The following is a 15026-nucleotide window of genomic DNA, read 5'->3' as shown; positions in this document are numbered from 1 at the left end:
AGTTAACCAGTATTCTCAGTCATTCATCCCTTTCTCTGGTAAACTCTGGAACTCCCTGCCTACTTCTGTATTTCTATCTTCCTATGTATTGAACTCCTTCAAGAAGGAGGTTTCAAGACACTTATCCTTCAATTTATGACTACTGCTTTGGACCCTATTCAGGGACCAGCATCTCAGTGGGCCTTTTTTTTTTTTTATTGTATTTTCTTGCTCTTGACTGGTATCCCTCCTACATTTAAAAAAAAAAAAAAAAACAAGAAAAAAAAAAGTTGACAGGGATTTCAACAGTAAGGATGTGTTGGAAGGATTGGTTGCCAGAAGGGAATGAATTGTCATGGGGAAGCATGTTGCTGAAATTAGTAATGGACAATGTTCTAACACAGTGGGTGAAGGAAAATACCAGATTCAGAACAAATGACAAACCCTCAAGATTGGATTTATTGTTCACAAAAGAACCAGAAATTATTGAAGACCTCAACTACAGGACTGTGATAGGGAGGAGTAACCACATTCTACCTGAGTATGGGATGAAATGGGAAATGGAAGAAGGAAGGAGGACTATAGAAAAAGCAGGTAGAATAATAATAAAACAAATTTCAGTGAATGAAGGAAATACTTTGAAGAGATTGACTGGAGTAAATTAGATGAATGAAAGGGAATGGAAGAAAAATGGAATAGTTTGCTTGATATATAATGAAGGAACTGAGAGGTATGTACCAAAGGATTTAGAGTAAATGACTGGTTTAATAGAAGATGTGAGGAGGCAAGAACACAAAGAGAAAGGGCATGGAATAGATGGAGGAAAGACAAAAGAAGTGGCCAGTAGAAGAAATATATTGAAAAGAGGAATAAACATGTAATAATATGCAGGGAGAAAAAAATTATGAAAAGAACATCATAGACAAATGTAAAAGACCAACCAAAATGATATGTGAATGGAAAGTTAAATAATAAAGTTGGAATAAACAAACTACAAATTGATGGCGTGGTATGTGAAGAGTAAAGGAGGATGGCTAAAGTGACGAATACCATATTTTACAACTTACAAGACGCTACATCTTGGAAGAGCATCCTAATATTGGCAAGAAATTTCTGAAAAAAAAAAAAAAAAAAAGTCATTCTCATACAAGAACACATTCACCATATACCTGACCACTGAACATAAAAACACAAGAAGCAAGGAGACTGCAAGAGGCTGGTTGACCTACACATGGCAGCTCCTGTAAACCTACATTTGACCATCTAACATCATTATCCATGAATTTATCTAACCTTTTCATAAAACTATCTATTGTCTCAGCACTCATCACAAATTTGCTGAAGCATTCAATACAGATTTACAACTATGTAAATAAAACTACCATAGGTAAATACACAGTGAAGAAGTGCATCCCCCACATACCAGCAATGCATATTGTTTACATTAATCACTCGTCCAATTTTGTTTGTATGGCAATGACATACTGGTTGGTGATTAGTAAATATACTATACATCTTTCATTGTCCAAGGGTGGTTTTATTTTCATAAAAATGAATTAAAAATATTAAAAGTATGAATGTAAAAATATAAAACAATCAAAGAAATTTTATTCATCCTCAAATCCCAAGAACTCATCACTGCTGGATTCATGTAAAAGCTCTGAACTTTTATCTGCAGAGCCATCACTACTGTCAGTCATGGGTGTTGCCTTACAATACAAAATTTGTCTTAAAAGACACACAAGTATTTTTCAGGGTATTTTTTATGGAAAAAAAAAGTGTGTCTTATAAGCTGTAAAATATAGTGACTGTTTTCAAAATGTTTTTCAAGAGAGTGGTTTTCAGGAGCAGGAGGATCTGGAGATGTCTGACACTGGGTTGAGTGAAATAAATGTTACAGTGCAGGTGAAGAAGTTAATGGAAGACCAAGATGTAAGGAACGCAGCAGGCCCAGATGGAGTATCAAATTAGATTCTAAAGGAGTTTAGTCAACAATTGGCTGAAAAGATCCACACAGTTTTACTACATTCACCCTACCATACCCTAAAGAGTGGGTGGCATCTATAGTTGATGCAATGTAGAGGACAGGTAACATCTATAGCTGACATGCATTTTGCAAGCTTAATTTCAAATTTTTGTGAAAATTTTTGGGCTTACAAACATCCTTCCTTCACAACGATGTTTTCCTCTGAGCCTCAGTGTCCTGCAAACCACAGTAATGGCTACAGGGGAAAATAGTCATTCCTCTTCCTCTGATTCCTCAGACAAGGATAGGTGGCCAGTGACTTCCACTCCACATGAGGGCAAATTTGCTCCCAAACAACCTATTAGTGAAAATACTAGTTTTGTGAGGGAGTTGGAAGTTACCCTCTCAAGTCTCAAAAGTGGTCTTACTGGAGAAGGATAAAATGCTAGTATACTGTGTTTCACTTATTACATTTTCCCAGCCGTGGCAATTATAATTTTTTTTTCTTGAGTGTTATAAGTGACAGACAGCAAATACTTTCTCCTTTAGTGTGCCTACAAAATAATAGATTTAGGTGTTCATGTGAATGACTGAGAGATACTGGTGAGGAAAGCAGATAAAGGAGGCTTCTGGCTGCCCAGCTGGGGCACCAGCCAGGCCACCACATGGCATGCAACCATCTGAAAACAGGCTGAGAAAGCATTGAAAGTTACTTTGCTTCATCACTTCACCACAGAGACACCACGTCACCTAGGTCCTAGAGAGTTTGGGTCTGCAGGGGACTGAAGAGAAAAGATTGATAAACGTGATGCTATTACATTTTAAGCAATCGGTCAAGGCAGAGTTAAGAAACTGATGATGGAATATGACCTATTTTTGCTGAATTGTTAAAACTAGCCCTGCCTGGGAGGGACGTCCGTGAGGAATATCCCCATCCTTTAGGGTTAAAAAAAAAAAAAAAAAAAAAGGAAGGGTCTCAATGAACTGGAAAAGAGTACACAAAGTGCTGACTTTCAAGGGAGGGAAATAAGGAAGACCCTTCAAACTACAGGCCAGTGTCATTAACAAGTGTTGTTGCAAAGGTATGCAAAAGATTTATAGTTGCAAAGGTATGCAAAAGATTTATAAAAGACAAGTGGATCAAATATTTGGAAGAAAATAACATATTGACAAACACATGGTTTTCGAAGAGAAAGATCATGTACTACTAATCTAATGAGTTTCTATTTGTGTGTTATTGACATAGTGCAGGAGAGACACGGTTGGGTAGACGGTATCTACTTGGACCTCTAAAAAGCATTGGACAAACACTGTTATAGAAACTGAAGATTTTAGGAGGATTGCAAGAAAGGCTGCTAAATTGAATGGAGAATCCCTTGAAAGGTAGAGAGATGAGAATAATAATCAAAGATCAAACATCAGCCTGGAAGAAAGTTTTAAGTGAGGTTCCACAGCGATCTGTGTTGGCACCAGCAATGTTCGTTGTGTACATTAGATATGCCAAAAGAAATAACCAGTTACATAAACTTATTTTTATTTTATTTTACTTTTTTTTTATGTAGGAAGGACACTGGCCAAGGGCAACAAAAATCCAATAAAAAAATATGCCCACTGAAATGCCAGTCCCATAAAAGGGTCAAAGAGTGGTCAGAAATTGATGAATAAGTGTCTTGAAACCTCCATCTTGAAGGAATTCAAGTCATAGGAAGGTGGAAATACAGAAGCAGGCAGGGAGTTCCAGAGTTTACCAGAGAAAGGGATGAATGATTGAGAATACTGGTTAACTCTTGCGTTAGAGAGGTGGACAGAATAGGGGTGAGAGAAAGAAGAAAGTCTTGTGCAGCAAGGCCGCGGAAGGAGGGGAGGCATGGAGTTAGCAAGATCAGAAGAGCAGTTACCATAAAAATAGCAGTAGAAGACAGCTAGATATGCAACATTGCGGCGGTGAGAGAGAGGCTGAAGACAGTCAGTTAGAGGAGAGGAGTTGATGAGACGAAAAGCTTTTGATTCCACCCTGTCTAGAAGAGCAGTATGAGTAGAACCCCCCAAACATGTGAAGCATACTCCATACATGGACGGATAAGGCCCTTGTACAGAGTTAGCAGCTGGGGGGGTGGGAAAAACTGGCGGAGACGTCTCAGAACGCCTAACTTTATAGAAGCTGTTTTAGCTAGAGGTGAGATGTGAAGTTTCCAGTTCAGATTATAAGTAAAGGACAGACCGAGGATGTTCAGTGTAGAAGAGGGGGACAATTGAGTGTCATTGAAGAAGAGGGGATAGTTGTCTGTAAGGTTGTGTTGAGTTGATAGATGGAGGAACTGAGTTTTTGAGGCATTGAACAATACCAAGTTTGCTCTGCCCCAATCAGAAATTTTAGAAAGATCAGAAGTCAAGCATTCTGTGGCTTCCCTGCGTGATATGTTTACCTCCTGAAGGGTTGGACGTCCATGAAAAGACGTGGAAAAGTGCAGGGTGGTATCATCAGCGTAGGAGTGGATAGGACAAGAAGTTTGGTTTAGAAGATCATTAATGAATAATAAGAGAGTGGGTGACAGGACAGAACCCTGAGGAACACCACTGTTAATAGATTTAGGAGAACAGTGACTGTCTACCACAGCAGCAATAGAACGGTCAGAAAGGAAACTTGAGATGAAGTTACAGAGAGAAGGATAGAAACCGTAGGAGGGTAGTTGGGAAATCAAAGCTTTGTGCCAGACTCTATCAAAAGCTTTTGATATGTCCAAGGCAACAGCAAAAGTTTCACCAATATCTCTAAAAGAGGATGACCAAGACTCTGTAAGGAAAGCCAGAAGATCACCAGTAGAGCGGCCTTGACGGAACCGATACTGGCGATCAGATAGAAGGTTGTGAAGAGATAGATGTTTAAGAATCTTCCTGTTGAGAATAGATTCAAAAACTTTAGATAGGCAGGAAATTAAAGCAATAGGACGGTAGTTTGAGGGATTAGAATGGTCACCCTTTTTAGGAATAGGTTGAATGTAGGCAAACTTCCAGCAAGAAGGAAAGGTAGATGTTGACAGACAGAGCTGAAAGAGTTTGACTAGGCAAGGTGCAAGCACGGAGGCACAGTTTCGGAGAACAATAGGAGGGACCCCATCAGGTCCACAAGCCTTCCAAGGGTTTAGGCCAGCGAAGGCATGGAAAACATCATTGCGAAGAATTTTACTACGTGGCATGAAGTAGTCAGAGGGAGGAGAGGGAGGAACAAGCCCAGAATCGTCCAAGGTAGAGTTTTTAGCAAAGATTTGAGCAAAGAGTTCAGCTTTAGAAATAGATGTGATAGCAGTGGTGCCATCTGGTTGAAATAGAGGAGGGAAAGAAGAAGCAAAGTTTTTGGAGATATTATTGGCTAGATGCCAGAAATCACGAGGGGAGTTAGATCTTGAAAGATTTTGGCATTTTCTGTTAATGAAGGAGTTTTTGGCTACAGTAAAATCCCTCTCATCCGGCATTCGAGTATCCGGCAGCTTCAAGTATCCGGCACATTTTTTCCCCGAGCCTTAAAATCAATAAAAAATCAATGTGTATTCATAGAATCGATTAAAATTCCCGCGTGAGGCATACTTTGTACCCTTGCCACCAGAGCGCACTGCTTCGCGTCACCCGCGACCCACTGCACTGTGTTTACTCAGTGACTCAGTCCCGCATGTGCACTGTTTATCGCCTGACACCTTCATCATGCCTAAAGTTGTAGAAAAGAGGAAGCGTGTTGTGCTTACACTTAAGCAGAAGGTAGACATTTGTCAACGATTAGAGAGAGTTGAAAGCAAACAGCAACTAATGGCGGAATATGGTGTGGGCTCATCAACTATTTATGACATTAAATCCCAAATGAAAAAGCTGTGGGATTACATGAAAGCCACCGACACCCCAAAGGCAGCGGAAAATTGTCACACACTGTAGTATCATCGTGGTGAAATGATGGACAAAGTGTTATACGAGTGGTTCAGCTTGAAAAGATCAGAAGGAGTCACAATTACAGGCCCAATGCTACAACTGTGTGTTGGTGAGTGTGAGGTGGCAGCACGGGTGGCGATGCGTGGCACGGCGATCAGCTGATCTTTGTTATGGTAAGATGTGTGAGTGTAGGGTGGTGATTGTGGACATAATTTCACTTCTATTCAAGTATCCGGCATGTCAGCGGTCCCGTTGATGCTGGATAAGAGGGATTTTACTGTAGTTGGAGAACAGACTTGGCATGGTTCCAGGCAGAAATATAAAGTGCATGAGATTCTGGTGATGGAAGGCTTAAGTACCTTTTGTGGGCCACCTCTCTATCATGTATAGCATGAGAACAAGCTGTGTTAAACCAAGGTTTAGAAAGTTTAGGACAAGAAAAAGAGCGAGGAATGTACGCCTCCATGCCAGTCACTATCACCTCTGTTATGCGCTCAGCACACAAAGACGGGTCTCTGGCATGGAAGCAGTAGTCATTCCAAGGAAAATCAGCAAAATACCTCCTCAGGTCCCCCCCAACTAGCAGAGGCAAAACGTCAGAGGCACCTTCGCTTAGGGGGATCCTGAGGAGGGATTGGAGCGATAGGACAAGATAAAGATACGAGATTGTAATTGGAGGAGCCCAACGGAGAAGGGTGACAGCATAAGCAGAAGGATTAGAGGTCAGGAAAAGGTCAAGAATGTTGGGCGTGTCTCCAAGACGGTCAGGAATACAAGTAGGGTGTTGCACCAATTGCTCTATGTCATGGAGGATAACAAAGTTGTAGGCTAGTTCACCAGGATGGTCAGTGAAGGGAGAGGAAAGCCAAAGCTGGTGGTGAACATTGAAGTCTCCAAGAATGGAGATCTCTGCCAAAGGGAAGAGGGTCAGAATGTGCTCCACTTTGGAAGTTAAGTAGTCAAAGAATTTCTTATAGTCAGAGGAGTTAGGTGAGATGTATACAGCACAGATAAATTTAGCATGAGAGTGACTCTGTAGTCGTAGCCAGATGGTGGAAAACTCAGAAGATTCAAGAGTGTGGGCACGAGAGCAGGTTAAGTCATTGCACACATAAACACAGCATCCAGCTTTGGATTAAAAATGAGGATAGAGAAAGTAGGAGGGAACAGAAAAGGGGCTAGTGTCAGTTGCCTCAGACACCTGAGTTTCAGTGAGGAAGAGAAGATGAGGTTTAGAAGAGGAGAGGTGGTGTTCTACAGATTAAAAATCAGATCTTAGACCATGAATGTTGCAGAAGTTAATGAAGAAAAAGTTGAGGAGGGTGTCAAGACACTTAGGGTGGTCGACAGAAAGGCAGTTCGATCTGGGGACATTTATGGTCCCCTACCCAGATGGGGACTCTGAGGCTGGTGTTTGCAGATGATACCATGTTATTGAGAAAAATAGAAAAAGAGGAAGATTGCACAGCACTCCAATGAGACCTAAACAAGATCTGGGAGTGGAGCCAAAAATGGCAGATGGAATTCAATGCAAACAGATGCACTGCAATAGAATTTGGCAAGAGTGGCTAGAGACAGACAGGAGATTATTCATTAGGGAATAAGAGAATCAGCAAAAGAACAGAAGAAAAGACCTTGGAGTAATAATTACTGGTAAGTTGTCACCAGAGAAACACACAAACAAGATTACAGGTGAAACATATAACCTACTGAGAAACACAAGGGCAGCATTTACAAATCTGGATGAAGAAATAATAAAAAAAATTGTTATGACCATGATATGCCCAAAATTGGAGTATGCAGCTGTGGTATTGTCACCCAACGCTGAGATATCTATAAGAAAATTGGAAGGGATATAAAGAGCAGCAACAAAGCTACCTTCAAGTTTGAGGGAACCATTGTACGTAAAAAGACTGGCAAAATTAGGTCTTATAATATTACAGCAGAGAAAAGAGAGGTGATTTAATCACATTGTACAGAGTGATGACTGGAATGGAAAAAAATTGGATAAGGAAGACTTGGTGATGTGGGATACAAGAGTCTCAAGGGGACACAGGAAAAAATTGAAAAAATGCTCGTAGAAGAGGTGTTAAAAAAAAATAATTTCCCACATATGTAGAACTTAAAGGTCTGGAATGATTTAGACAAAGAAGTTAGTGATGTAAATATGATAAATTAATTTATGACAAAGTTAGATAAAAATAAATGTGGAGATGAGACTGCATGAGCACTCCTCTTTTCCTGTATGTCACAATTAGGTAAATACAATAAAAAGAGGCAAGCAGTTATGAAAGTAGAGAGGGACACCTACACAAGTTGAGGAAAGGAAGATGTTTAAGCAATATAAAGAAGAATAGTTTTCCACAAAGACACATTGAAGTTTAGAATGGACTAAAGGAAAATATACTTTTGGCAACAAGTGTGCACTAACTAAAGGAAAAATCAGACATGTATAGATATGGAGATGGAACCACATCAGTGTAGCTCAGGCCCTGTAATTTACAACTAAATATACACACACACACACACACACACACACACACACACACACACCTCAGAGTTAGCAGAGCAAAGGAAGAGGCTGCCTCCCTCCCCTCCCATCAGAAACAGAGAGGGGTCATTGTGGCCATAGGAGGCAGCTGCAATGCTTACCATCCTTCCCCACTTGGGTTCTCATGCCTCTGGTGACATCCTGTGTCCTCACCATGTACCTGCAGGGAATTATCAGTCAGTCAGTCAATCAATCAGTTACTCTGTTTGCATGTGACAAAACACACCAATTTTGTAAATGATCTTTTATTTCAACATACTGTTAAAAAATGCAATGAAGATTGTTTGTGAAAGTACCATATGGGAGTGAAACTGAAGGTGCTCACAGGAGAGAAAGGCTGCCTGGAGGGTTCATGTGTGGGGTGGAGTGCATGCGTGAGAGGTGCTGATAGAGGCAGGCCACTTGACCAAGCAAGAGAATGTTTGGACAGGGAGACATAGAGGGTCTTCTGCTGTGCCCAACAGGAAGATGTGAGGCACAAGGCAGATAAAATAAAATAAACAAAGGAATAGGAATGGAGTAGGGAAAAGAGGAACGAAGGAGGCAGTAGTCTGATAAAATTACTCAAGGACTCTACTTCAAATCCTATGACTATTCAAAAATAACTCTTGGGACAGTATGGGGGAAGCAATGTTAAAAGAATTTCTTGAAGCTGAAAAGTCTTTATTTTCATTAATTGTAATTTCCAACTGAGCAAAAACTAATTTTGAGTTATGCAAACTTGACCTGACCTTGTCTGAGCTTGACTCACCCAGTCTTGAGGGTCAGCTGCTGCTTGGTGAGGCTCAGTGACCACACCAGAACTTGATCAGTGGTGGTGGTGGTGGCAGCTGTGAGGAGCATGGGGGTGGGGGTGGTGGGTGTCCCATCTTCTCTGACCCCTCCCAGCTCCACCCATGCCAGTGTTCTCACCCCACCGTCTCCCCCTTCCCCAACACTTCCCCATGGCCAAGGGGGTGACCTCCTCCGTGCAGGACAGGTCATTAACAAGGATTTTTCCTGTGGTGGTGGTGGCACAAGGAATAAACAAGAAGTAAACAATAAACAAATTGTTAAAAAGATATGGAAGTTGATGACAAACATGAAAAATAAGATGAAATGATTACCAAATCACAAAAATGCCAAAAATGCTACAGCTTTGACAATGAAATGCTCTGTGTTTGTGTTCCTAGAGTGAGCCAAGGCTAACTTGGTTACCCGCCTCACAAAAAAAAAATGATAATCTTTCCATAATAACTATACAAGAGTTAGTCTGAAGTAATGTTTTCTCTAATAACAGTAAAAATTTACATCTTTTATCATGTCTCAGTCCTAACAATTATAAAGGTTAGATTAATAACAGTTATCTCTTACAAATACAAAATAACATGCTATTTTCCCCTCCAATTTAGATTTCTCCTTTCCAGCTTTACAGAACTGCAAAACACTCCCTACCACTGTTTTTCATCACAAATACATTTTTTCATTCCTAACTTTACAGAACAGAAACCACTCCCTAACACTGGTTTTTCATCACAATTTATATTTTTCATTCCCAACTTTACAGAACCACACACATTACCAAGCACTCTGGCATCACAGAGCCAACACAGCACAGGCACCAAAGGAAGGAGCCCCAGCCAGACACTTGGCACTTAGGCACACAAGCACCCACCATTGAAAGTGTCAGCAGCAGAGAGTGCCTGCTTGGAAAAGTGGAAGGCCAGATTCAGCATGGAAGATGGAGTGCCCCAGCTAGTTGGCATCAAAGTCGCTGCAGTTAATGGCTTGATGTTCCACACAGCCACAGCTCCCCTGTGGCCACACCAGTCTGACGTTCTGCTGCCCCAAACGTGATATTAATCACTGACCCCGTGTTGTTCTATGCCACACAGGACACCACACACTGTGGAGTAAAGTAAGTTTGACATTTTCAATTGATTCACTGTCATACAGCAACTACTTTTCTAGCTCTTTTAGTACTGAGAGTATGAATGATGTGTGTGTGTGTGTGTGTGTGTGTGTGTGTGTGTGTGTGTGTGTGTGTGTGTGTGGTGCCTTGTCTGGGATGCCAGTGTGGGATTGCCAAATAAATAGATATTAGATAGAGTTTTCAGCAAAAGAATTCTGCTGTATCTTAACTGTCATACTGCTGCATATTTTTGTCATAATCACATTCAAAATTTTGCATATAATTTTGTCTTAAATAATGTTGTAGCCTAGAAAGGACAATATTAACCTCCTATTCTCTCTCTCTCTCCCTCTTTTCTGTGAGTCAATGCAAACAATTTTCTAGCACATTCTGAATCTTTACAAATGATGACAATATCAGCAAACAGGTTAAGATGTGATAAAAACAAAAATGTTAAAGTAAGTTGCACAAAGCCATCAGGCCTACACGTTGCAGTCCCTGTATAAAACATACCTACGTATTTCTACCTCACTCCTAACAAAACGTCTAATCTTCTTTTAAAGCTCCCTACTGACCCACCATTAACAACCTGATTACCAAGTCCTTTCATTCATCTACCACTATGTTTGAGAACCATTTCTTCCTATCTTGTTTTTAAACCTAAATTTATCAAGCCTAGACCAGTTATTTCATGCCCCGTCCTGATTATTGACACAAGATCTCACAGCATGCAGCACCTCGCCTCTGTATCACTGTGGCTGCAGTGGATGTGCAGCAACTGCACCCCAAGACTGCCTCCTTCAGAGTGCCATACCCAAGGAATGCCTGACTGAGCGCCTGTCGATCCAGCTCTTGCAGTACGGGAATGGGAACTGGGAAGGAACTCTGTGTTTACGTGACTGCTGACTCATCTTACCTTTATTAATTGTTTATCTGTATTATTATTATTTTTTTTATTTTTAAGGCTTGTTTTCTGCCTTTGTTTTCCAAGGTTTGTTATCCTTTCTTTTATTTATACTTGGTGATAATGTGAGTTTATTTTTGTGTTCTCATTCATTCTTTTCCTCTGCATTTTTTCAGAGGTTTGTATTTTTCCTGTGTTCTTTCCTCTGATAAAAATTCTAGTGCTGAGTACCACAGTTAATCCTTCCCATGCTAAGTAGCTCTTCATAAAATCATTAACTTTCTTATTGTTATGCTGGAACAAGTGTCTTTGGTAATTCGGTAGGCTGGATTATATCACATCATTACTTGCTTACTTTATGAAGGAAATAAGAAGAGATGATAAAAATGTGCAGCATTATTGAAAAAGAAAGCTTATCACATTTTAATATCTGTATTACATCTGAGTGCATCATTTCATCCCTTCTTACTTGCATTTTGAGAAAGATAGCTTTGAAAAAAGTAGCAGTATTATTCAAATCTCTATAGTAACTTAATCAGAATTTTACAGAACTGCAAACACTCCCTAGCACTGTTTTTCATCATGATCAAGCTACATAAATTAATAAAAAAAATTAGTTTATTCTTATTGCTAGACTGTTCCTAGAACAATCACTTAATACCAGTCAATCTTCAATTAATAACCCTCCAGCCAAGTAATTTCTACCAGCAGTGATTTTCCCTCTTCTTGAATGGTTGAACACAATTTTCCCACTCCCTTATTCTATCCCAACCTCTTGAGAGTATTTAACATTCAGGCATCAATTGGGAGGCCATGCTCATTATATATGTTACCTGCCACATACCCTTTATTGAAAATGGGCAACTGCAAAGTCAAGAATTGGTTTCCCAAAACTTTTAACCTTGAGGCATAAGTCCATCATCGTACCATGGAGGCACTTTTCAATAGACTTTCAGTTGTTAATCTATCAGACTTCCGGTAAAAGTTTTTTTTTTTTTTTTTTGTGATTCTTATTGAATGAAACATGAAATTTCATTGAACTATGAGATTGCATTGTCACTGTCCTTCCAGCTTGTCATGCAACTGTACACCACTTGGAAGTGTTAGGGCAAGAATTTTTCACTATTGTGTATCACGGGTGTTTTATTAGTATTACTGCCATAAATTCTCGCGTTTAAATTTTTACATACCTGCTGGACAGTGCCTATCACACCAAAATGTGAAAATGTGCCCTCTACTTCACCTTGACATCTTGCACACAAGACCTGCAAACATATTTTTTGTTTCTTCTTCTATGGTACTGTACACTCCATTGCCAGTAATATCTGTTTGACCTTCACTACCAGAGAACTCCTTTCTCCTCTGCACTTGTATCTTTAGCTGGGGGAGGCGCGTCAGGTGATGGTTGGTCTGCCTTCATATATCAACCTGGCTGATTTTCTTCCTCCACTGCTACCGTAGTAACTTTTCCCTGCATTTCCCACTGTCTGTAGGTTTTCCAGCCTTCCTTTCATCATACAGAGTTTCTTTGATAGTCGTGGCATCTCTCACATCCAAGTCTATTTTGATTGTGCTGGTGTGTTTACTATTCAGACCACTCTCGCGGCCCGCGGGTGGACCGTGGAAGTTGCTGGGAGAAGGAATAGTAACGTAGCGCAGCTGCCAGACGTATAATAAAATTTGAAAAAAAAAAAAGTTTCCTGGCTTATTTTCCCGGGCGGGCATTCAGATGCCTAAGGCGCTAAAAAAAAAAAACAAAAATTCAGAGACATATAGGTGAGACGTTTGGCTTAAGAGGTCCATACGCATAATATCCAACAAAGGAAAAAAAAAAAAAAGAAAGGAAAAAATATAATGTCCATAAGTATACAGAAAAGTATTCATAAATTGAGAGATTTAAAGTTGTTCACATCTTATTTTCTACAAGGAGACATCTGGTGGCTGAGAGTATGAACTAAAAGTTGTGATTTCTCCAGTTGAAAATAGCCCAAATTTCGAGATTTTTCATGCCTTCTGCCGAGTGTTCCCCTTTATAAATCAAAATCAGCCAATTCATCGAGAACATCTTTCACGAAATTCTCTTGGTTGACGTACCTGAACTTGTTGCTGTTCGGTCATGATGGTTTATAATGGGGATTCTTTAGCCTTGTGGCACCTCTGACCCGGTCATTGTGGCACAGCAAACTTGTAAAAATTTTGAAGCGCTCATGGCAGATCTAGACCGTTTATGAATCAGGTATGAAAATATCCGCCATTTTGAAGGTTTATGACGAACTAATAGCATTATGACTTTTATAAGTACCGACCCAAATTAATTTGGGTATTTTTAGAGTTTAGTGTTGGCTGTATTGTAGCGAAAGGCCGTGTTTGTCTGTTCTGTGTCCCGTGACATTCGTTAATAACTCAACACCCTGTTTGTCCCTTGTCTCAGCAGGAAACGGGGTGTTGCGTCTCAATGTGAGTACTGCTACTGCAAGATCGAAATAACAACACAGGTCAACGCATTAGGCGACTCGAAAACATTCTTTGTGAGCTTGTGACACAAGGAGTATGATATGCAAAAAGTTTGAAGACACGCCAGCGTATTAGGAAAGTATAGGAAGGAAGTAGTGTTTTGTTAAAGTTTGGATGGTATTTGCGGTGCTGCCATCTGGCGGCAACGAGTGTAAAAAAACAGCAAAAAAAAAAAAGAAAAAGAAAAAACATTTTCAAGGATGTCTTAGGGGTGATTTCACAGTCGCTAGGTAACGTTCGTAATCAAAACTCTTGGTAACAGGCATTACTTACATTCACTTCCGACTGCACAGTCGTTTTTTTCGTTGTTTCAGTAATCCTCAACCTGGTAATGATCACGAGAACTTTTGATTAGGTAATGTTCGTATGCCGGAGCAGCGTCATTAAACAAATTAAATAAATTTTTGACAAAAGAACTAAACCTACAACTGAAGTGGGCACTGGGACTACTGGCGTCTGGTAGTGCAGGCACAAGACAGCTGGGTCAGATTAGGCAGCAACAACAACAACAACAACAACAACAACAACAACAACAACAACAGGTCATCTCAACACTGAGCATTTTCGTTATCTGAAGCACGTTAGCAGAGAAATGCACTCATAATATTGAAGCAGAGCAAGGCCAATTAGTAAATAGCCAGAAAAGCGGAGAATCTTGCAAGAGATGAGCGTAGTCATGATGTTTGTCGTCAGCGCAAACTTTTGATCTTGATGCAGACTGCAGTGACAATTGTTAGTACATATGTAGTGATCATTTCTCTTACTTAAAAAAAAAAAAAATAACGTTCATATAATGCAGTAATTTGGAAATTTACTATGGACTGGGCACCACTATTGCTCCCCCAGAACACCTCACCAAAGTTCCAAATTTTGGTACTCGCCTGTGCGAAAAACAACGGCCAAAGGTAATTGTAGAACTCGATTATGGCGGCAGTGGCTTTATTGGCTAGCTAGCAGGTGAAAAGGCTGACTAGAATGGGCCCTAAAATTTGAGAACAAATTAGATGACATTTGACCAATAGGAGAGAAGAGATTAGTGATCCAGCACTAGCTAAGGAGCAAACCATGGTGAACACAGCTGATCTAACTGTAAACAACATTATAGACAACTTGTATATCAACAAAAAACACAGATCACAATTTCGCGCAGGCCGGGCTTAAAACCAGAAAAAAAAAAAAAACAGACCTATAATTGTAAAGCTACTGAGCAGATCAAAGAAAATAGAAGTCATGGATGTCTGTGTAACGGTGAAACCTAACATATATTAATGAAAGCCTCACAACAAAATACCGCAGCATCCAC

At 40.1% G+C, this 15026-nt stretch overlaps 1 protein-coding gene and 1 long non-coding RNA gene across 11 annotated transcripts in view; one reads left to right on the top strand and one right to left on the bottom strand.

Annotated features, from left to right (window-relative positions):
* The window catches only part of LOC135098424 (uncharacterized), a 32682-nt gene extending 20092 nt beyond the window's left edge, over positions 1-12590 (bottom strand). For 7 of the 8 annotated variants that reach the window (XM_064000793.1, XM_064000792.1, XM_064000790.1 and 4 more), the window contains exons 1-3: positions 10069-10207; positions 9166-9413; positions 8516-8574 (exon numbers count right to left, since the gene is read on the bottom strand). The gene's annotated coding sequence lies outside the window, so the exon portion shown is untranslated. Of the gene's footprint in view, positions 1-8515; positions 8575-9165; positions 9414-10068; positions 10300-12452 lie in introns of those variants that run through there. The other variant, XR_010266980.1, reaches the window with a different exon arrangement.
* The window catches only part of LOC135098426 (uncharacterized), a 43883-nt gene extending 29842 nt beyond the window's left edge, over positions 1-14041 (top strand). For all 3 annotated transcript variants that reach the window (XR_010266984.1, XR_010266982.1, XR_010266983.1), the window contains 2 exons: positions 9961-10311; positions 11033-14041. This is a non-coding gene — a long non-coding RNA (uncharacterized LOC135098426). The remainder of the gene's footprint in view (positions 1-9960; positions 10312-11032) is intronic.
* The last annotated feature ends 985 nt before the right edge of the window (positions 14042-15026 follow it).

This window comes from Scylla paramamosain, unplaced genomic scaffold (genome assembly GCF_035594125.1).
Source record: "Scylla paramamosain isolate STU-SP2022 unplaced genomic scaffold, ASM3559412v1 Contig61, whole genome shotgun sequence".
Lineage (NCBI taxonomy): Eukaryota > Metazoa > Arthropoda > Malacostraca > Decapoda > Portunidae > Scylla > Scylla paramamosain.
This window is presented reverse-complemented; position numbering and strand designations above follow the sequence as displayed.